The 23880-nt window shown below is 34.0% G+C and overlaps 1 protein-coding gene across 1 annotated transcript in view; it reads right to left on the minus strand.

The window, feature by feature from the left end:
* The window catches only part of MESR3 (misexpression suppressor of ras 3), a 75338-nt gene extending 51949 nt beyond the window's left edge, over window positions 1-23389 (minus strand). The window contains exon 1 of the mRNA XM_035366588.2: window positions 23221-23389. The gene's annotated coding sequence lies outside the window, so the exon portion shown is untranslated. The remainder of the gene's footprint in view (window positions 1-23220) is intronic.
* Between the last annotated feature and the right edge of the window lie 491 nt (window positions 23390-23880).

Below are 23880 nucleotides of genomic sequence, written 5' to 3' on the forward strand. Positions count from 1 at the left end.
TTGTCGCAGAAACGGAGATTCCTACTGTCTTTTACCGAATTTTTATCGGAGGAGTAGAAACGTAAAACACTAGTTATCCGGATTAAATCGTATACCAGACTGTCGGAAAAATTTTTTTTTTTAATGATGCTGCTGTCTTTTCTCTTGCTTTATTTAAACAAAAATTACACAAATGAAAGGAACAGACGTATTTTAATACAGATTCCATTTTTTTTCTTTATACCCGAAATCGCTAATATCCCAACTCCACTTACCGATAAGTTTGGTTTCCGCTTTACTATCATATCAGTATGTTAACCATATTAGTTTTGCCCTTCATTCTCATAACAATGCAACAACAATCCTTTTCGGATGTATAATAATATTATGCTTCATCCTTACTGAAGGTAATGCGAGAATAAAAATCATGCACACTCACAACCAAATCCCTCCCCCACCCCCAAAAAAAATCTGAAAAGATTTAGATTTTAACTTCGCACCAGAGGATTTGTTAAGGCTTTTTATGCTCTCATTGAGTTCGCAGTTTATGTATCCGCTCCTGAACTCACTCCTACTGACGCGACTTCTTTTGTCTTTTTAACTTTATTATTAAACTTTTTTTTTTTTTTCATTTTCTTCTCATTTACGCCACATTATTCAAGTGGAAAATAACATTGTTAGAAATAGAATATCTTTAGAATTCCTGGTATAGAGTTATGTTTTGCTTCACATTCTTTTTTCCAGAAAGGCTATTACTTTCGGATTTCAGTTTTGAGTAGAATCACATTTATTGCCTGTTTCACTTTTCAAATAACTAGCCGCTTTATAACTATAAAAAGAGAACTATATATATAACTTTTTAATAAATTCAACTCAGTTTCTCAGTTGTAATTTCGCAGCCAGTAATTAATAAATGAGATAAAGAACTAGATTTATTTCTTTGAAATCGCTCAGTTTGTTAACCAGTAACAGGCAGATTAAATTTAAAAGCAAAATTAAAGCTCTTTCGCTTCGCCACATGGCAACGAACTGTTGCATAGAAATTACAAATATTTTATATCGAATATCTTTTGAATATTCGATAGTGTTTAATTTATTTGTTTCTTTTAATACTTTTTTTTTTTTTTTTTAACTTCCTTATTCGAAGTAAAGGAAGTATTGTAATCGTGAGAGCACCATATTTCAACGGAAATATATTTGACTGTTACCGAATCCGTTTGGACTATTGTTTTGTGTGACGTATATGACTACGGAGAGAATAAAGGACACTTTTTTCCAAAACGGACTGTAAAATGGATTTAAAATAGATTTAAAAAAAGATTTTTTTCCTGACGTCTGTACGCGCATATATGTGTATATGTCTCGCATAACTCAAAAATGATTAGTTCTCTTCGATTATTGATGTTTTAATGTTTCACATTATTACCTCTTTAAAATAGATTCAGAAAGGATTTTTAGTCCGAAAGGGTAATTTGCCCAGAAGGACTATTAATTTCATTTTGGCATTTTGCGTCGATTCACTATAAACGGAGAACCACTTTTCAAATTGTTACCACCAAATATTAGAGCCCTGTATTATATTTAAAGAAATTGAATAATGAAGAATCTGTATAAATATATTTCTGTTTCTCGTATTCTGATAAAACAACGGTAACTAGAGCCATCAAATTTTCAATAACATAATCCTGCTGGGAATATGAGCATCTGGAAGCCCAAATTTGGAATTTGGGTAACATAGAAAAAAATGCCCCTTTGGCCGTAATGTAAAATCTGAAAACTTTCAGATTTTTTAAGGTATTCTAATAATTAATTATTGCGAATAATCTATAATATATCATGAATTCTAATATCTCCATTTTGAATTATAACAAATTTTCAAAAATAGTCTTATATGTGGGTAAACTGTGCATATTTTTCTTTAAAATTGATTGAATTTTGTTGTCTTTAAGTTCTGGTTAAGGTTTTTATGCCTTTCATAAACGTCCATGCTGTATTGTAGAATTATCAAGAATTTAAAAAGTGGCCTAAGCCTAGCTATTTGTTTGTATTTGAAAGTAGTATAGTGGATTAAGCCAGCAGAGCACCGACTTCAGCGTCTTTTTGCCCATTGAAACTACAAGTTAACTTTTAAATTTGCGCACCGAAAATTTATCTTTTTGCCGTAGGCCAAATTACTTGTTTTAGCATAGGCCAAACGAGCCATTAGACCATTTGCTTACATTTGAAACTTTTAGTAGAACAGAGAATGACGTCACTTGTTGCAGCAGCTTCAGTGCTTTTTTTGCTGAATGCGACAATAAATTAACTTTACATTTTGTGCACCGAAAATTTTGTCTTGCTGCTCCCTGGCCAAATTGCCTGTTTTGAGTAGAAACCCTAATTTTAATTATAAATTTTTTTTTAACTGCGTTTAACTGAATTTGGTGTTTTAGGTTTTTCTGTATTTTACAATTTTTTATGAAGATGTTTAGAGTGTTTATGTATTTCTGCTTGCCGCGAAGTGAGAACTGAATTGATTGAATGAGAACTAATGAAATTCGACGAAATGTGTTTAAATGAAGAGAAGCAAAAAATGTGTATAATTAACAGGCTGTGCAAGGTAATCATGTCTTGTCCACATCAGACTTTTTTTTTTTTTTTTTCTTTTTTTAAAACAAGGAATATATGTACTGGGCGATAACAAAAGACAGCTGCTTTCCATAGAAACCGTACCTGTTTCGACCTGGTTCCAGTCCAACATGGCGAATTTACTTGAAAAAGAAATCAGTCATTTTGTACGAATACCATAATGAACTAACTCTAACAACTGGATTCGTAAATTAAACGTCGAATTGCCCGTATTTAGAACACTGATATTTAAAAACGCCCGCAAATTAAAAATGTTTCAGTGTTTATTAAATTAGTTTTGTATTTGTTAGTAAAAATATTATAAAAGTGTAGGAAAATCAAAATATTGGTTAAAAGGGAGTGGAACAAGTGAAATCAATCGGTTTGAATACTACTTTTTGCCGATTCTGCGTAAAAGAACAAAATTTACCCAGAGATGATTTTCTCCCGGAATGGGCGATAGTTTGCCAATGCATGGCAGCCTTATTATCCAATCGCGAAGGGTAGGAAAGGAGGGGGAAGGAAAAGCGAAAAAGCCATAGATGCGTAATAAGAGGAAAAAGAAAATCGCACGGAGGGGGTTATGAGTCACCACCGGTTGCTCGTTTTGAAGCAATCAACCAAATCGCCGGTAGTACGATGAGTTATTGGGCGCGAAGCTAGTAGCCGGCACTCGAACCTGCCGTAACATAAAAATATGAGGATAGATTTCTATTTAAGTCATTCGATTTTCCAAACACGGTACATTTGCCACATGAGGCATTCCGCTCTAGGTACTTCTTGCATTTTTTAAATATCAATAATAAATATTCGTAAGTTATCAACGTCAAAGTTCAAATATCAAAATTATTAATTGATGCAACATGTTTTCATTACCATTTATCTTGTCTTCAGCGGCAGAACTAATGTCTTTATCCACCTGCATTACTTCTTTTGTAGACATTATTGCATAGCTTATGAAACTGAAGTCCGTGGAACGTACGTTGAACGTCCGCAACGCTTTAAAGAAATCTTAAGATTTTATTACATTTTTAATTAACACCGCCGTTAAATATTTTTTATACATACATTTTCATTATGTTCCTTTGAGTTCACTTAAAAAAAAAAAAAATCTGAACTGTTTCAGATTTTAAATTACGTCCAAACGGGCGTTTTTTAAACGTTTTGTGTGTTACCTTTATTTATTAAATATCACGTTCTTTGCATTTAAACCATAAAATTCAGTTCAACAGCAATATCGCAAAATAGTTTTAAATTGAGCATATCTTTAGAATTTCCAATACACAGTCTCACGCGCTCTAGATAAAAATGTTTTTTCTGTACAACGTTGCCATGGCTCGCTTTGAAATCCTTGAGTTTGTTAATCAATAATTCGTTAAAGTTTTACAAAATATGAAATCGATCATAAAACAAATTCCAAATTTCAAATTTGGACTTCCAGGTGCCCATATTCGCAGTAGGATTAAGTCATTCAAAATTGGATGGCTCTAGATACCGTTTTTTTATCCCAATGAGAGAAATATACATACATTTATGCAGATTTTTCATTACTTAATTTCTTCAAATATAATGTAAGACTCTAACATTTTGTGGCAACAGTTTGAAAAGTGAACCGACATTTATAGGAGTCCGACGCAAAATGCCAAAACGAATGTAATAGTCCTTCGGGACTCAAATTCCTTTGGACTAAAATTATGAATAATTTTAACTTGTTGTTGTTGTCGTGTCTTTGATAAAGCCTATTCAAATCGCCATGGCCGGAGATAATAGCCCTGGCAATCTGCAAAATATTGTAATTATAGAGATTCGTTTTCTTACACATGACCCAAATTTTTAGCAATTCAGCACGGATGGTCGGACAGTCAAAAATGTGTGTAGTTATCAGGTCTGCGTCCGAGCAATGATTACAGTTCCTGTAGGTTTTCCTACCCTCTTTGTAAATTTTCAATCTTCTGCGATGGCCAGTTCTAGGTCTGACAATTTTAGTTTTAGTAATAAAAGTCGATCTCCATTGATGTTATGGATTTGGTATTTCATTGGAATTGAAAGTTCCTTCAAGCTGTATTTGGCCATGCCATTCGCGTCCGAAAGGTTGACATTTACGTTATTATTGTTAGTACAGGATTTACGTATAAGCTGCACACGCTATAGCTTAGGGACCCCGCTTTCTTGGGGGTGTCCCTAAAAAAATTAAAATATTGTGTGAATGTAGTATTAAAATGTAGTATAATAGTGTGATAAGGTGGCATAAAGGTTCTTTGTTTAGGATAAGTTTTCATATCAGTTGTGAAATCCTGTGCCTTTGTTGATAATTCCTGTTGCAGCCTCGAAGGTCACTCCAGTGGACAAAGAGGTAAAAGAAGTCTTTTCATCAGGATCAGGAGATGAACACTATGTATGAGTGAAAGAATCATCCCCCCCCGGGAGTTCAGCGCAAGTAAACACAGGAAGATATATAAGGTGGTTTCCTGAGAACAGCGGACAATGTTCCCTGTGTCAAACAAGTCCCTTATCTTGGGGTGATCCTCAATGAGTCACTTACATGGTCCCCGCACATTACATCTATTATCCAGAAGTTTCGAGTTCGTAAAGCCAAACTATACCCCTTAATTGGTCGAAACGGTATTTTATTTATTGACAACAAGTTACTCATTTACAAGTTTATTCTGCTTCCACTTTTGTGTTATGCAAGTGCGGTTTGGGCATATACCAAGAAAACTAATAGGAAAAGATTGCAAGTCTGCCAAAATACTGTTCTACGACAAATTGTAAATCCTGAATGGCATGTAAGGAATAATAGAATACATGAAGAGTTAGGCATTGAGTTATTGCGCACTCATTATTATAACTTAACCAAAATATGTCATGCAGCAAAATATTGATAATCCCAGTATTTAAATCTGCGATTACGAGTATAACAGTTTGGAAACTATGGATAGGCCTATGGCCCAACTAAATGTATGGATCATGTAATATGCATCTCTAATAATTTGACATATGTGCTTATTTATGTATTTATTTTCATTCCTCTTATCTGCTACACTTCATATTTTCTGTCTGCATTCACTTTTGTGTATGTTATAGATATATGAATATAATTATTCCATGTCTTAATATTTGATGTTGTGTATTTGATAATTTCTTAACAGATTCAATTTGCTTATGTTTGCAATACCTCATTCTTGTCACAGTCACCAATTTCTCGACTTTTCTGCTCGCACTAATTTAGACAGCAACTCCATTGTTATTAATACGTTAACAATATTCTTATCTGACCTTAACAAAATTATTTAAAAAAAAACTATTCGACTTATCTTTCGGTTATTCTATACCATCTTTCGAAATGATCAAACTGTTCTACAAGGAGTAGAGCCTTAGCTTAGGCGCCCTGGTGTCCCAAACACCGTTCTACAGAGAGAGAAAGAGAGGACAACTTTCCTGTTTAGAGCTATGGGCCTGCTAAGAACGATCTTTTGCCAGTTTATCTGCGTTCTCGTTACCTGTGATGTTGACATGCCGTGGCAAACACTAAAGAACGCAGACCTTATTTAATTTTTCAAGCTCGTTTAAGCAAAAGTGGATCCTGCTAGTGATCCAGGAGTTTCCATCCAGGATTACCGGCAGAGCTGCCTTTAAAGTCACAGAAGACAAATCAATCTGCGATGATCAGATCATTATCTAGATCAAAATCATCTTCTATGATGATTTTAACTGGTACTTACGCATTAACACAATCACCTTAGTAGAAGGGGCCATATTATCAGAATGGGCCAAACTCTGGCAAATAAGGAAGAATCTGCATAAATGTATGCATGTTTCTCGCATTGTGATAAAACGACGAGCCGTCCAATTTTGAATAACGTACGTTTCCACCCGAATATGGACATCTGGAAGCCGAAATTTGAAATTTGTTTTATTATCTATGTCATATTTTGTAAAATTTTAACGAATTAATAAACTCAACGATTTCAAAGCAAGCAATGACAACACTGTACGGTAAAAAACCTTTTTATCTCCAACGCGCCGAGACTGTGTATCGGAAATTCTAAACATATGCTCATTTTAAAATTATTTTGCGATATTGCTGTTTTTATGAACTGAATTTTATGGTTTAAGTGCGAACAACGTGATATTTAATAAATAAAGGTAACACACAAAACGTTAAAGAAACGCCCCTTTGTGCGTAATGTAAAATCTGATAGCTTTCAGATTATTATTATTATTTTAAGTTTACCACCAGTCGTTTATTTTCTATTCGAAAAGCAGAAGAACCCATTTTAGAATAATAATAATAACGAGGGACAAAAACTATATGTAATTTAAACCACTATCTCTGAAGAGTCAACTGACATAATTTGGATGATTCTCATGTTGTTATAACTAATCTCCTTGATGTGAATTGATAGCCAGGTCAGATCCACGAATTTATCGTGGCCAAGAAATAAAGATTACGATTGCCGTAATCCTATGCCTCGTTTAAATGTTTGTTTTAAACACGATCACAAAGCAGTCAAATTTTCCAGGCTTGCTCTTATCTCCCCCGTCCCCTTTTACTGCTTTGCCGACCAGCAACTACCGCCTAGAATTCAGTTTGTACGTTGGGAAAGTTATAGGAATTCTTTAGTTCTGCAAAACACTACGAGGGCCTGCCAGCGTGTGATTTAAACCTAACCTCAAGGCTTTGCATGTTTGAAATTCCTACCATTATACAGGGGGTGACCTCTCTAGTAGCTACTATCAGGTTGGACTATTTTCATTAAAAGAGGAATTTTCTCTAGCCTTCTTCTAAAATGTCTGGATCTATTTGATCCAATTATTATTCTAGTGGGTTAAATACATTCTTAAGCTGTTTATTAATTTTTTATCGCATTTTGCCATTCATTATTGACTTAATTTTGCTTTTAAATTTTTTTTTTTTCTTAAACTCATATATTAAAATAAAGTTCAGTTAAACCAAAAAGAAATTTTTGTTGATTTTTTGGAATAAAATGAAGATAATTTACAAATCAACAACTAAGTTAAATTAATGAAAAAATTAATTATTTGAAACATAGTTTCATTGAAGCTGAGGCTGAACTACAGTTTCATTCAGACTGGGAGCAGGGTCCATCTAAGATTTGTATACTAGCATAGTTTCTCTTTTTGGAATTTCTGAGCAGTAAACTGCTTTAACTTATCTTCTTTCACAGGTCATCTGTCAGTCTTTCTTCATTCCAATGTATTTCAAGTCCACTAGTCAGTCGTAGATTAACTAACACCGCAAATAAGACAAATGTCTAGAGCTCGTAATTCGGAAGGCTTGGCTTTAGTACACGGGGAAAAAATAATAAATAAACAATTAAATAAAAGACATTTGAAAGTTTCAGATTTTATATAGCGGCCAAAGGGGCCTTTTTTTTTTTTTTTTTAATTTTTATTTACACATACATACACGTTTCGAGAGCATTTTGGCTAAAAATATTTTAAAAAAACATATCTTTAGAATTACCGACAGTCTCGCACGCTGGATATTAAAAATATTTTATTCCGCACAGGATGTTGCCACTGCGCATTCTGAAATCGTTGAGTTTCTTAATCAAAAATTCGTTAAAGTTTAAAAAATATGAAATAGATAATAAAACAAATTCTAAATTCAAGATTCGGGCTTCCAGATGCTCATATTCGGGTGAAAGACTACGTTATTTAAAATTTGGTTACTCTAGGTATCGTTCTTTTTGCACAATGCGAGAAACGTACATACATATATGCAGATTCTTCATTATTTAATTTCTTCAAATATAATACAGGGTGATAAATATTTGGCGGCAACAATTTGAAAAGTGATTCAGAATTTTAAAGTTTTCGACGCAAAATGGCAAAACGAAATTAATAGCCCTGCTGGGCTAATGCCCTTTGGCCTAAAAAAAAGATTGGGTCTCGCAGACTTTTTTTTTTTTTTTTTTTTTTTTTGGCTCCTGTTGAAGAGGGACCTGTACCTATTTGCCCACGAAATCATTTGAGTTCTTGACCAGCAATAACACAAAACAAAAGAAAAATCTGAAAGACTTTAGATTTTACATTACGCCCAGCTTTTTTTTAACGTTTTGTGGGTTACTTTTATTTATTAAACATCATGTTCTTCGCACTTAATTCATAAAATTCAGTTCAACAGCAATATCGCAAAATAATTTTAAAACGAATATATGTTTAGAATTTCCGATACACAATCTCGCGCGCTGGATATAAAAAAATTTTTTTTTTTTTTTTTTCCCTCCCGTCTAGTGTTGCCATTCTCGCTTTGAAATCGTTGAGTTTGTTAATCAAAAATTCTTTAATGTTTGACAAAATATGAAATAGGTAATAAAACGTATTCAAAATTTCAAGATTCGGGCTTCTATGTGCCCATATTCGGTTGGAGGACTACGTTATTCAAAATTTGATGATTCTAGGTACCATTCTTTTTGCAGAATGCGAGGAACATGCATATATTCACAGATTCATCATTATTTAATTTCCTTAAATATAATACAGAGCATATTTGGTGGCAACAATTTAAAAGTGATTCAGCCGTTTATAGTGATTCGACGCCAAATGAACTAATAGCCCTTTTGGGCTAACGCTCCTTTTTGGGGTAAAAATAAATAAATAATAATTAATTTAAAAGATAAAAACATATTACATTAAATATTTACGAATATAGAAAATTTTTGCTATTATTTTGAAATAGAAGTAAATTCTGTTATAATAATTGATAAAGTAATAAAATTTGATTCGGTGCTACCTGTTACCGCCAGTGTGCAGTGTGTGTGAGCTACTTCAAAACTTGAAAAATTGTTGTATTTAGTCCAAAGGGGCTTTGTCCCTGAAGGACTATTGTTTCGTTTTGCGATTTTGTGTTGCATCACTATAAATGTCCGTTTCACTTTTCAAACTGTTGCCACCCAATGTTAGAGTCCTGCATTATATTTGAAGAAATTCAATGATGAAAAATCTGCATAAATGTATGTATATTTCTCGGATTGATAAAAACAACGGTACATAGAGCCATCCAATTTTGAATGACGTCATCCTCCTACGAATATGGGCATGTGGAAGACGAAATGTGAAATTTAGAATTTGCTTTATTATCGATTTCATATTTTGTAAAACTTTAATGAATTTTTGAGGAAGGAACTCAACGATTTAAAAGCGAGCCATGGCAACACTCAGCGGGGGGGGGGGGAACCTTTTCGTTTCCAGCGCGCGGAACTGTGTATCGGAAATCCTAAAGATATGCTCATTTTAAAATTATTTTGCGACATTGCTGTTGAACTGAATTTTATGGTTTAAGTGCAAACATGATATTTAATAATTAAAGGTAACACACAAAACGTTAAAAAAACGTCCGTTTGGACTTCATTTAAACCTTTCGCATTTTTTATTATTATTTATTTATTTTTTTTTTTTTTCATATTTATTCAGTGTTCCGTCAATGTCCCTTTGTAATTGTAGCAAGTCATAGTGTATGTCCCCCTCGAGAATATAGTAGTTAGCAAGGGCTTTCTGGCAGGGGAGGCTGCTGTGAGCCCTCAGGACATGGCTTCGAATTCCGCATAAAGCTTGCTGGTATGCGTGTCCTTTCTTTCTCGTGTATGCAGGTCTACTCTCTGTTGTGCACCTGTGCAGCGCTATCGGTGATAAGACTACTCCCCTATAAATTCGTCAGCAGCAAACTATTTCAAGCATTTTTACAGAATTCGAAGATTTAAAGAGTGTACAGTAAGACCCCGCTTAACGCGGGGGATACGTTCCATCAAAGTAGAGCGTAATGCGAAACAGCGCTAAACGAGGCTATCTTTACATGTAAATATTGGGGTTAGGGGAAGATGGCTAGGAAATTGGTTAGGTATTAAATTTAAAAAGTATGTTTTTTTAATAAAAATAAAACCAAACATTTATTTCTTAAAGCCCAAATTAATACTACATTATTATTTCTTGCAAAAATAAAAACAAAATATAAATAACAAAACGAATATTCTTAAAAAAAAAAAAAATAAATAAATAAAATTCTCAGTCATATTTAGTTAGCCTTCCGCGTTTTCAGTGTTCTGTCTTTTTGTGATAAAAGAATCTAATGTTGTTTGCCTTTTTCTTTTGCGTTGTTCTCTTAAAAGTTCTTCATGAACGGATAGAGCATCTCTAACACCACGCCTTACTTTTGAGCTCCTGTCAAAATTCGGATCATTTTCAATGAATTGATCCATTATTTCAGTTATGGTAGACAAACTCCTTTTTACAAACGCCATCGAAAGTTCTTTTTGCTCTGCTTCTGAATCACTGCTGTCAACATTTTTGTTTTCTTCTTGTTCAGTTAATTCCTTGAGCTCATCATTAGAAAGACTAGCCGCTGCTTCTTGAATTATTTCTTCGACATCTTCCACATTTACCCCTTCAAAATATGTCTGTACAATACCGCACCAAACAAGAAATACAAGTACACTCTTTCGGATATGTATTTGAAACCTATCGCTGCATAATATTTCGGGGAATCCCCGTATGCTGCGAGCGAGTTCGTGGAATCCCCGGGTTGAAATAAAAGAGCGCTAAACCGAAACAGCGCTAAACGAAACAGCGTTAAGCGGGGTCTTACTGTATCTAATTGTGCAAGTGAAATAGAAAAAATTACGTCACTGACAGTCATGTTGAAGAATTAGACGATGAACTTATCAAGTTTAATCACTACTTGTCTGTTATAGCAGTCTTTGCGAGAAAACAAAATTTGTGGTCCGAACGATATCTACCAGTTCAATAAAAAAATAATAACATTGCATCTTATTTTTCTAATACCGAAATATTGTCAAGCAATTACTTAACTACACTTGTAAGTAATACAACAGGAGAATGTTCATTCTTTTATTTGAAACGACTTAGAATTTATCTAAGAAATTGAATAGAACAGGGAGGGTCTAAGGCAATGCTTGCTACAGACTGTTCTACAGCTACATTACAAGATATAACTCTCAATTGTCGAAAACGAATATATAATTAATAATAATAATACTATAATTATATATAATTATATATCTTTACACTTTACACTATATCAAAAATGTGTCTTTATAATTCTTATTGCATTAACGTTTGTAATATCTGTTATTAGTAAAAATTTTAAATAACTCTATATCAGATTTCATTAGAAGCAAATTATATAGATGAAATCCCTATTTAAATTTGGTTTAGAACCTGCTGGAAGCTTAATCGGATCCTGTCGCTAGCGACCGAGTGGATCAATTTGCTGAGCAAATGGGAATTCGAAGCGGGTTCAAATACCGGCAAACAGCCTGGGTACATGAGCCTTTTCATAGTCTTCTCCGTGATTAACATGAATGCGGCTCTTCTCCATTGGCGCAACAGATCAGGGTGGGCCCTAGTCTTCTCCAGGGATGTTTGCTTTGGCAAATGTTGTCCAGATTTTGATCTTTAGAATGTGTAGGGATTATTTTAATTTTATTATAGTTATTTTTAATTTTGAAACCCTTTCCTTTAAATTCTTCCACCTACAACTCTCTGCCAGAATGAGATTTCAATATCGCGTTTTATGTAAATGAAGTAGAACAGGTATTGAATGGAAAGGTTTAGTCACTTCCGTAGACTCAGCGGGCCGCGTCGTTACTTTAAGCCTACTTTCGACCGTAGTCTTAAGCGCCTGCTAGTGTTCTCCGGTGAGGTTTAACTAACGGGCCAATTCTGTTAGATATTTTTGTCCAGCTTCGGCTAAAGTTTAGATAGTCAGAATTACAGAACTCCAATTATCCGAATCAATTGGAACCGAAACCTATTCGGATAATCAAAAATTCGGATAAATGGATTTTTTTCTCGAAGAAAGGACCTACGTACACTTGAAAATGAGAGAAAAACACAATTTTTAAAGAAAAAGAGGTTTTAATTAATTAAAATGAAAAGGCAACACTTTTACGTGCATACGTACTTTTTTACGTACTTACAAGTGCTGAAAGTCACTGCTCGCCGAAAATCTCGGTCAAAGTGAGCTGTTTGACTGTCTTAATCCGTTTTCGGGCAGCCAGGTCGCGCATCCACTTGATAATGACAAGTTGCATGTGACCACACTCGGGCCGACGCTCCATCCACTTCAAGGCCGGCAAACGCTTCGCTAGCTCATGTCCCGTGTCTGCTTCAACTTCGACATTAAGGTCATCTTCTTCCTCGACACTTTCTTTTCTCACACTTTCAATATGTTCATCATCATTTACAATTTGAAACGAATCACACACCATCCATTCTGCTGTATCCTCAGCGCTAATTTCTAAACATCCAGGCATTTTGAAAAGAATATTCCTTAATTCCTCAAGTGACATGACATCCTTATCTTCTCTCTCTTCCTTTTCCTTTTCTTGAGCTTCTTTTTCCTTCTCTTCTTCAGATGATTCTGAAAAATTCTGAAATTCTGAAAGCGATTCGGATACTCAGAGTTCGGATAATTGGAGTTGTACTGTAGTTTACTTCCTTATTTTCTATCTTAAGTCAAGTCCCAAGTGGAGGCTTTCCTGTAAGTCCGAGAGGGGCCAACTGTATTTATATGAATAAAAGGGATATTTTAACTCTTCTTTGGACTTATCTTTATAGTTGTAAGAACACCAGCGAATAGTCCCTAGACTCTTCACTGAAGTTCTAGTAGCCAAGGACACGTAAATAAACTAGATTTTTATAAATGTTTAAGTCACTTGCAACATAATCGATACACCTCACTGGGGATCTACCTCGAGGTCTGATTTTTTTCCAGTTATTACTCAAGAAGGGAATTTACGTGCTACGAATTTGTTCTTTTACGTTCCACAATTAATTTTCTTTCTAGAAAAACCATTTAACTTCCAAAACCTACTCACCCGGAAAGTATCGACAAGATAAGACACAATTAAACAATATGAAAACTCGAGTCTTTTATTCGTTTCCTTCTCCTTTTAGAATTCCTTAATGTCCAGGTGATTCTATTTTATGTTCTTTTCCCTAAAATATCCCAAATAATTTTAAAAACAGGCTTGGCGTTTGCAATAACGTAAAAATAATGATTTTTTTTTAACTCCTCGAATATAGTTTTGTTGTTTCCACTGCACGAATTTCCTGCCCTGGCAAAACAGAACTGTTGCACGTCACTTGTTAGAAGAATGTAGTGCAAGCTTGCGCGAAAGCAGGGCTTGTTTAAGATTGTCCGAATTCCTGGGCACAACGTTCTTTCAAGATACCTCAAACCCAGACTGAACTATCAGCATTCAGCGATATTAACGATCGGCTACTGGTGGGCTCGAGGTGTTAAGACTGTAATCAATAACTTTAGATTTACAAGTCATTTTCTAAACCAATCAATCGAAATCTGTTTAGGTGTTCATTGTTCTCATTTGGGGATCAAACTTCCAGCCAAAAATAAAGCATTGCAATTCACAGAAAACATTTGTTACACATCTCATGCTCAAGTGATACAATTAAATAAATGAACTGCTACATGTCGCTTTTCTTTATTAAATAAATGAGTATGTTTTCAAGCTTTAGTATTTGTGGTGTTAATTTACGATCGTGCTATTTTACGATGTGGTGTTAATTTACTACGTGTTACAATTTACAATTAAAGGCAATGGTAAGTTAACACCATAAACGTAAATTACCAAAATGGTGTTAATTTACCATGAAATAGTCATATAGCAAATTTTCTATCATTGTTTTGAATTTGGCAATTTTGAAGAGCTAATTTGAAATGTAAGATTTTATGTTCCCCATTTTCAATTTTTTGAACGATTATTCTTAAGCTAAAAGGACTATCGTAATTGCTTATCTTAATTTTGTTTTTTAAGATATTGAATTAAACTCTGCATGTCAAGATCAGTCTACATTTTTTTTTCAGTTTTTCTAAAAATTGTGTTTGCGCTTTCTGTTACTTTTTTTAAAACTGTTTTTTTTTAAGCGTTTGTTTTAAAACTTTGAAACATTAACAGGAAAACTCTTCGAGGTATTCGATCGTAATCTGTTGTTTTCAGATTTTTTTTTTTCATTTTGAGTATCACTTACCCGAATGGCGGTCAAGTCTGCAATTCATCTAAGTCAGTATCGAATGACAGATAAAACAATCACAACTAACAGATACTTACAAATGAAAAATGGAGTAAGTTTTGTTGAAACTTAAATGCCTGAAGCCAAGCCACTGTCAACAGGCAGATCAGTTCGTTGACCGGCAGCTATGTTGCGAAAACTTCAATCGCATTCTAAGAACAAGTTAAAAATACACTTTAGAAAAACAGAACGGAAAAAGAAATTCCATTCCGACCTGGAAAAAAAACAAGCAGACCCGAGTCAATGAGCGACTCTAGAAAATTTTAATTATCTCTCTTTGCCATTTTCAAACTTGATTTGAAGTGCCTTGGAATCAGTGCATACATCTGTCAAGACAACATATGCTTCTGATATGAAATGTACATAAATGACATAATCTAAATTGTGCATTACGTATAATTCTGGAATTGAGTTATTTACAGCATATTTTACCTATTTTAGGAAAATTATTTTCGAAAAACGAGGGTAAAACCAGAATTTTAATTACCTCCCTTTACTGTTATCATCCAAAATATGATTCTGTTCCCCCGAGGCCAAGGCAGCTTTGGAATATAAATAGCAATGACATTAATATCTATAATTAATAATGAATAGAAGACATTGCACAGAAATCGCTCCTCAGATAGTAAACAGTTTATTAATAAATTCACAGAAATATCAAGTTAGACTTTCGAATAAAATTCAAAGCTGAAAGTCTTAAAAATACGAATTAACTTATTGTTAGACTAATTTGAAGCCATCAAAAAAAAGTGTTTAAAAAAAAAATCCGAAAGCTTTCGCATTTTAAATTACACCCGAAGGGGCGCTTTTTAACGTTTTGTGTGTTATCGTTAATTATTAAATATCATGTTCTTTGCCCTTAACCATAAAATTCGATTCAAGAGCAATATCGCAAAATAATTTTAAAATGAGCATATCTTTAGAACTTCCAATACAGTGTTGCCATTGCTCGCTTTGAAATCCTTCAGTTTGTTAATCAAAAATTCTTTAATGTCTGACAAAATAAGAAATTGATATTAAAACAAATTCCAAATTCCAAATTAATTACAGGTTCCAGATGCCCATATTCGGGTGGAAGATTACGTTATTCAAAGCTGGATGGCTTGTTTGGTACCGTCGTTTTATCACAATGAGAGAAATATACATACATTTATTCAGATTTTTCATTATTTAATTTCTTTAAATATAACACAAGGCGACAATATTTGGTGGCAACAATCTGAAAAGTAAAACGGACATTTAAAGTTTTCAAAAATGTTTAAAGTTTTTGAAAACTAAAATGCCAAAACGAAATTTATAGGCCTTCTGGGCTAAAGCCCTTTGGGCTAAAAAAAGAGGAAATTTTACTTGGAACTAATAACAGTTTCTTTATGACTGGTATGGGTCAAAATCTATTTTGACGTTAGTAATAAATGACTCATTTCATACAATATTATGCTATAAAGGGTTAAGAAACAATCTCAATGAAACTCTTGCAGTAGTAATAATCTATTGTTACATTTTTAAAGACACATTAAAAATGCCTCGTATTGGGTAATAATTCATCGATTTCCGTGGCCATCTATTTTTCTCCTTCTTCCATGGAGGAAAAGTTATCGCAACTAATTTAAGCAAAGTATTTTTACACAGGGAGAGTCAGCAGATGCAAAGATTCGGCTTGCAAAGAGGTAGAAAGCTTCTTTTTTGTTGCAGAGAAAATAGGTAACATAAAACTGCTGTGGTTGAGGCTCGAACTTGGCAGAAACAATGGATGTCAAGCTTTGTATTCAAAAGCATTAGAATTTGATAAATTTCCATGGCTAGGCAAAAAATTACAAAAAACTAAATTCTTATAAACAGAGGTTACAAACAATGGAACTAAAAACAAAAAGGTCGAAGCCATTGCCTAAGAAACTTTCTTGCCTCCCAGTATGTTGACTCTTCTTTAAGACCACGAAGATCCCCACATCGAAGAAGGTAGTCCCCGTCCATTTCTTCTCCAGAATCACAAAAGTGGGTAAATACGATCGCTTGAAATGTCTATGCGAAGCAGGTAGGCGTCGAGTCGAGGCAATAATGTCCTTTAGACAGACGGAAAGCCGCAACTGCATTGCGTCTTGGACTATGGGGAATAAGAGGACTTATCCTTCTCCAACTTTTTAAGGCTGTACGTAGTTTGAAGATCTTAAACGCAAATCATTTTTTAAAAAACGGTTTGATTCTCCAATAGAAATGGCTGTGTTAGGATGTTGTAGTAAGCTGGCACCTCTTTTTGCAAAGAAATCCGCTTGGTCATTGCCCCAAAGGCCACAATGGTCAGGCCAGTGGATACTGGAGAACAATTTGTTTCCCCTTTAAAGAGAGAGTTCTCAGGAATTCTTGACATTGCAAAATTTTAAGTATTAATGGGTGTTCAAAAGAGCTAATTGATTGAATGGCTGCCTGAGAATCAGAAAAAATGACTGTTTTTGGAAACTTGGTAATGGATAGTTAACAATTGCTTTAAGGCTATACATATGGCTACTACTTCATCATCAAAAGAGGTATCAATGTATCCTGCGGGGACGTAAAAAGGAAAAAGATTCGAAAACATATCAGCCCCAACTTTAAAATGACAATCAAACTGAGAACCATTAGTAAAAATGGGCAGGTGGATATCTAACCGCAATGGTCTACACAGCGAGACATTTCAAAACATTTGGTGCAACATATCCTGAAGATATAATCATAGTTCTGTACTGTTTATGGAATCTCATATTCGGAGTGACAAAGATACCCAAAGGCTCGCTACTTTCATATATACTGTTTACAAAGCACTTACATTGTATAATTATAAAATTTTTGATAATTCTATTATAAGTAGTAGTTTCATTGGAAAGATGTTTTTGCATGCTGACATGTTTAAGTCAAGAGAAGTATGGGGCTGGAAAGAAAGTAATTTCGGGGTTGCACAAGTAGATAGCGTTATCTTCGTTTCCTCATTCTCCTTTCAATCTTATATATATATTGAGATCTAGCAGCTGACGCTTTTAGGTTGCTATAGAAACAAATTCCGTGTATTGTTTACAACTGTTAGTTTACGATCAATATTAACATGGGGGTATAAAAATAAGCACTTTCGACATATTTTACTGTTTTAATTTCAAAAACGCAAGAATGCCTCTGAGGCTCGCAAAGAGATATGTGAAGTTAATGGTGTTGGTTGCTTAACCGAACGCATGCCCCAGAAGGCCAGAAATCCTCTTCCACTACCCGACAATGCGAGGCCTCGCACATCTTTCGTATATCATCATCATTTTTTGTACATCATCAACATGTACAAAATCATTGGAGCTTGGATGGGAAGTGACGTCGCATCTCCCATATAGTTCCAATCTTGCACCATTGAATTCTATTTTTAAAAGTCTGCAAAACTACTAAAATGGCAAATATTTGAGTATTAACAATGATCTCAAATCGCGCTTGTTTGAGTTTTTTGCTGATAAAAACCAGAAGTTCTATGACCACGAAATCATGAAGTTACCAGAAGGATGGCTAAAGGTCATCGAACAGAGTGAAAAATATTTGACTGATTAAAAATAATTGTTTTATGTAGAAAAAAGTTGAGTTTCATTTCATACTAAAAAAGCGAAATTACTTTCTTCCCAATCCGATAGAATTCCGTTACATTTCTAACTGCCGGAAATGATATTGCTCAAGAATTCTGTAAGATAACATCCTCGAAGATTATACCTTACAAAATAGATTTATAACAGTTTGCATTAATAATAGATTACAGATGTTGAAAAAATTATAATTTTAATTAAATAAACAAATGTATATAACGATTTGATATATTAATATGTTTAACTTATACGCGGCTATAACTGCACTGATCACCTACGGTGTCTAAAATGCTAGAGACGGGGGTTGAGTGTAACCTATAAAAGAGTTTCGAAATATTAAAAAGACTTTTACAGTGATAAAAATAAGAGAAAATTTCGAGCATTTTACATTTAGTTTACGATATGCATCTTGAGTTGAATCATAAATATGCAGTTAAATTAAGTTATTCAAACGTTATTCTAATTAGGTCTTAATAATAAAAGACATGGTTTAGTAAGAATTGTGGATATAAGTAGGATTACTTTAACGCAGTTAAATCACAGCAACAGAAAATTAGGTTTGCTAATTCCCGGAATGAGTTGCGCTTAAATATATGTATGAGTTTTTTAGATTGACGATTAATTTTTCCTTCTACGAGAGAGAAAGAGGCCGGGACTTACACCAACGCTACTCTTTTAAATAAAAATCGGAATCGGCGTCTTTGAAAAAAACCTAAGAAATGACCTATAACTTTCAAAATATAACACAAAACCGAAACTCTTTCTATATTGTTGCTGTTAACAGTTTCACTTGTCTGACAAAGGTTCGCACAAGCTCACAACATTCCTCGTGGCAAGGAGTCAAATGCGCCTATCGATGGCAAGAACCTTCAGCACCATATAAGGTGACAGCTCGACTTTAGCTAAGTTTTGAGCCCCCAATTTGGAGAAAGAGCGGGTCCGAGGCTCTCCCATCCCTCTTCCCTTACCACAACCTTTCGAGAGGACTTTCGCCTCGCCGCATATTTAGTGTGCCCACCGTGCCCTACAGGCACTATACATTTATAAGCATCCATACTTTTTTCGAAATTCGAACACGAGCTCTTCGACACGGCAGTCAGCGTCGTGCTGCTACTACTGCTTGTTGGGCTACGGCTGCTACTTACTACTGGTTGGGCGGTACTCCTTGTATGTATACAACTATTGCGTTGCACATCATAGCTCTTATCCTTTTTGCAGCATAGCATTTTATTGCCATTCTGACTTGTAGGATAAAACGATTGCAATATATGCCTTAAATGTAATTGAACCTTTTGAAGTGAAATGCAAGCTTTAAATGTTTTGAAAATATGCTTTATAAATGAGAGTTAACATTATTATATTTACATTTAACAGTGTTTTTAGTAAGATACATATTGCCTACAATAGTCCACCTTATGTATTCCACACTCAAAACATGTACTCTCTTCAAGATCCTTCTATGCTCATGTTATTTCACTATAGGTATCATATCAGGAATTACTGTGTTTATCAGTAGAACAACTCAGTAAGCGTCTCTTCGCATAAAACTGTACCTTCTTCAAGAGCCTTGTTTGACCATGTTATTAGTCCAAAGGGGCTTTGTCCCTGAAGAACTATTGTTTTCGTTTTGCGATTTTGCGTTGAATCACTATAAATGTCCGTTTCACTTTTCAAACTGTTGCCACCGAATGTTAGAGTCCTGCATTATATTTGAAGAAATTAAATAATGAAAAATCTGCATATATGTATGTCTATTTCTCGCATTGTGATAAAACAACGGTATACCTAGAGCCATGGAATTTTGAATGACGTAATCCTTGAATGACGTAATCCTCCTACGAATAATGGGCATGTGGAAGACCAAATTTGAAATTTAGAATTTGCTTTATGATCGATTTCATATTTTGTAAAACTTTAACGAATTTTTGAGTAACAAACTCAACCATTTCAAAGCGAGAAATGGCAACACTCTACGGGGGGAAAAAAACCTTTTTATCTCCAGCGCGCGGAACTGTTTACGGAAATTCTAAAGATATTCTCATTTTTAAATTATTTTGCGGCATTACTATTGAACTGAATTTTATGGTTTAAGTGCGAAGATGATATTTAATAAATAAATGCCCGTTTCACACAAAACTTTAAAAAAAAAACGCCCCTTTGGACTTCATTTAAAATCTGAAACCCTTCAGATTTTTTTTTTTTTTTTTTTTACTATTTTTTTTACCCTTTAAAAACACATCTCATCCTAGCCCTTGACTGGGGTTTGGCTGGAATTAGTTGGAATTAGTTTAACTCCTATGAATGGGTGAAAATCACGTGTGGTTCCCTGGTCGGGATTGGTAGTTCCACCAGGGTTCGATTTCAGGCGAATGGACTGCCTGCATGGGTATTTTCGTGAATTTCTCCAAGTGTGACGTGGATATAAGCCGGTTTCCCTTAAAAAGTCCTACACTAAGGCTACCCTCTCCTGAGGCATATACCACTCTCTTGCTTCGTTGTAATAAAAATAAATCGAAAACTCTGAGCGTAGGATCATCCATAGTTATTTGAAGCCTCAAAATCGAATTCGGGGCCCCCAGAGACAGAAGTAACTCAGATGTTGAAGAAATGAGTGACAATGAGTTACTGTGAGTTTACCATGAGTTACCGTTATCCATACCGTGAACTTATGGATAATTTTTTAATTTTACATTTTATCATTTATCGTCCGTGGTGAGTATATATGGGTGTAATACAGAGAAGTGGTGACAGAACACTGTACCACTTCTCTAAAACATCTTTATGATGCCAAGATTTTCGAATTTTGAATGTATCATAGTGCTTGTCTGGAAAACACGAATAGCCTTAAAATGCAATTTTTAGTTGCTTTTCATATCTGACAATGCTCCTTTTTATCAAGTCTCTGTTCTAGAATACAGAACAAGCACGTTGCGTATTAAGGCGCCATAAACAACAGAGCGCTTTGCAAGCCAGTGCGAAGTGCGACGTAAAAGTGCTATTGCGATACTTATCTTGGAGCCTGTCATGAAAAAAGTGAATTTATAGCGTCGGTTTGTTCATGATTTATAGACATTGTTCCACTTTCCGCTGCGATGTACCGTGAAATTGAAACTCATATTTTAACCTTATTCACCTGGGTATTAGGGATAAGTGATGCAACTTATTTGCTACTCAAGTTTGAGCAATGAAATGCTAAATAGCTAGACATCATTTCTCTACTCGTTGCTTAAAAAAAGTAGAAGTTTCTTGCACGACTTACAAGTTCTAAATTCATAAAAAATAAAATGTAAGGACTGTTGATTAAAAGTTACTAATGAATAATTCATCGAGAATATGTTTTCCATTTTTAAATAGGACGTAGAAGAAACTGGAAATTATTTGGAATTGGAATCAATTAGCAGTGATCTTATGTATTTCGAGAAGTTATAAGTCAGCTCGATGTTTCTTTTCAAAAAAAGACGCCGTTTTAAATAAACCCAGATTGAGAATTCCGATGCTATAATTTTAAATTATTCTACCCTTTTCTCTCATTCACATAATGCTTTTAGGAAATGCACAGATCCAATTAGTATAAAAGTAAAAGAGATCGTAAATAAAAGTTATAGCGGATATTGTCGAATCTGAATGTCTTGCCTTATGAATGCCTTACGAAAAAAAAAAAAAAAAAAAAAAAAAAAAAAAATCTAAAAGCTTTCAGATTTTATATTACGCCCAAAGAGGCGTTTTTTAACGTTTTGTGTGTTACCTTTTTTTTTATTAATATCATGTTCTTTGCCCTTAAACCATAAAATTCAATTCAAAAGCAACATCGCAAAATAATTTTAAAATGAGCAATCTTTAGAGCTTCCGATACACAGTCTCGCGGCAATGGAGATAATTTTTTTTTTCCCTCCGTGCAGTGTTGCCGTTGCTCGCTTTGAAATCCTTGAGTTTGTTAATCAAAAATTCTTTAATGTCTGACAAAATAAGAAATAGATATTAAAACATGTAGATTCATGACCTAGCAAAAATAAATAAAGAAAGAAAGAAAAAAATCTGAAAGGTTTCAGATTTTAAATTACGTCCAAAGGGACGTTTTTTAACATTTTGTATGTTACCTTTATTTATTAAATATCATGTCTTCGCACTTAAACCATAAAATTCAATTCAACAGCAACATCACAAAAAAATTTAAAAAGAGCATATCTTTAGAATTTCGGGTCACAAACTTAGAAATCTAAAGAATCGGATCTAAACCTAAAGAACCACAGTCCAGCGCGTGGAACTGAGTATCGGAAATTCTACAGATAGGCTCATTTTAAAATTATTTTGCGACATTGCTCTTGAACTGAAATTTATGGTTTAAGTGCGAAGAACATGATATAACACAAAACATTAAAAAAACGCCCCTTTGGACGTAATTTAAAATCTGAACCCTTTTCAGATTTTTTTATTAATTATTATTTCATTTTATTTTATTTTTTGACAGTTTTATCCACCTTATCCACTGATGCAGTCCTCCTGAAGAGTCCTATTAATTTCTAGTAATCCTTACAGCCGGACAGGCTATGTTCAGTTTGTGACGACAAGCGGTGACATCGAAGCAGTGTATTTTAAGTGGCTCATAGTAAAAATTTTAACAGGAATACCTTTTATGTTTAAAACATTTGCTATAAAATTTTCTCAAAACTGATGAAGAATACATTTTTTAAGGCCAGATTCAAAGTAAGCGGAAAACACAGTCTCTTACAGTGAATTTTGCTGCGAACAGAGCAATGTAGAGCGGTAAAATTTTGCAATATGCAACTTGTCAGTTTTGCAAAAGTAAACGTTTACAACACTTAAAAAGAAAGGAATAATAAATAAATAAAAATATTGAGCAAGTAACCCTTTACAATACTTTGAAAAAAAAAAAAAAAAGAATAATAATTAAATAAATAAAACAAACTCTTCTTCGTCATCTAAGTTTTGGAAAAAATTAAATTTTACTTACTGAAAGAATGACAGAATTATAATCAGTCAAATTTAATCCAAAATCCACGCATTCTAGATCACTTCTATTAGAAATTCAGGGAAGACGGCAGACATTCAATCCTAAATCCCAAAGCATTGTCGCACTATTACATTAAGGGTAAAACTAATAATAGCATTTACTATTTTCTACATGTCGCTAATGCTCTACTGCTATTTCTTACAAGTAAGCTGATTTTCCCATTCTGCAGCGAATGCACATACATCAGAGGTGAAAAAGTCACATGATCAGAGACTAGATAAGAAGGATAGATAAACTAAAACCATAACCGGTTAGTTAATATTCAAATAAAACATCTTGATAGATATTTTTCGGTTTTAAACAGCGTAAAAAGTGTGCAGCATTTTTCGCTTGTTTTAAGTTTTCGTAAGGTTCAAATAGAAAATATACATAGTTTAATCGGATTTCATTTATTTCTCTGTATTTTATTTTGAATTAACTGAGGAGATAGCTTGTTAAAAGCCAGATAAGGCTAAAAAGGTAGTTAGGAAAAATATGATACACTTAAATGCTGTTTTTACTTCCTTGTAAGAAGTACTATAATGACGAAAAATTGCGGGTCCGTTTTGACCGTTATCGAATGCAATTTAACGATGTTTGTGCGTGACATCTGTACGTAAG

The sequence above is a fragment of the Stegodyphus dumicola genome, chromosome 1 (assembly GCF_044657685.1).
Source record: "Stegodyphus dumicola isolate Sdum_Otavi_A_Nest chromosome 1, ASM4465768v1".
NCBI lineage: Eukaryota > Metazoa > Arthropoda > Arachnida > Araneae > Eresidae > Stegodyphus > Stegodyphus dumicola.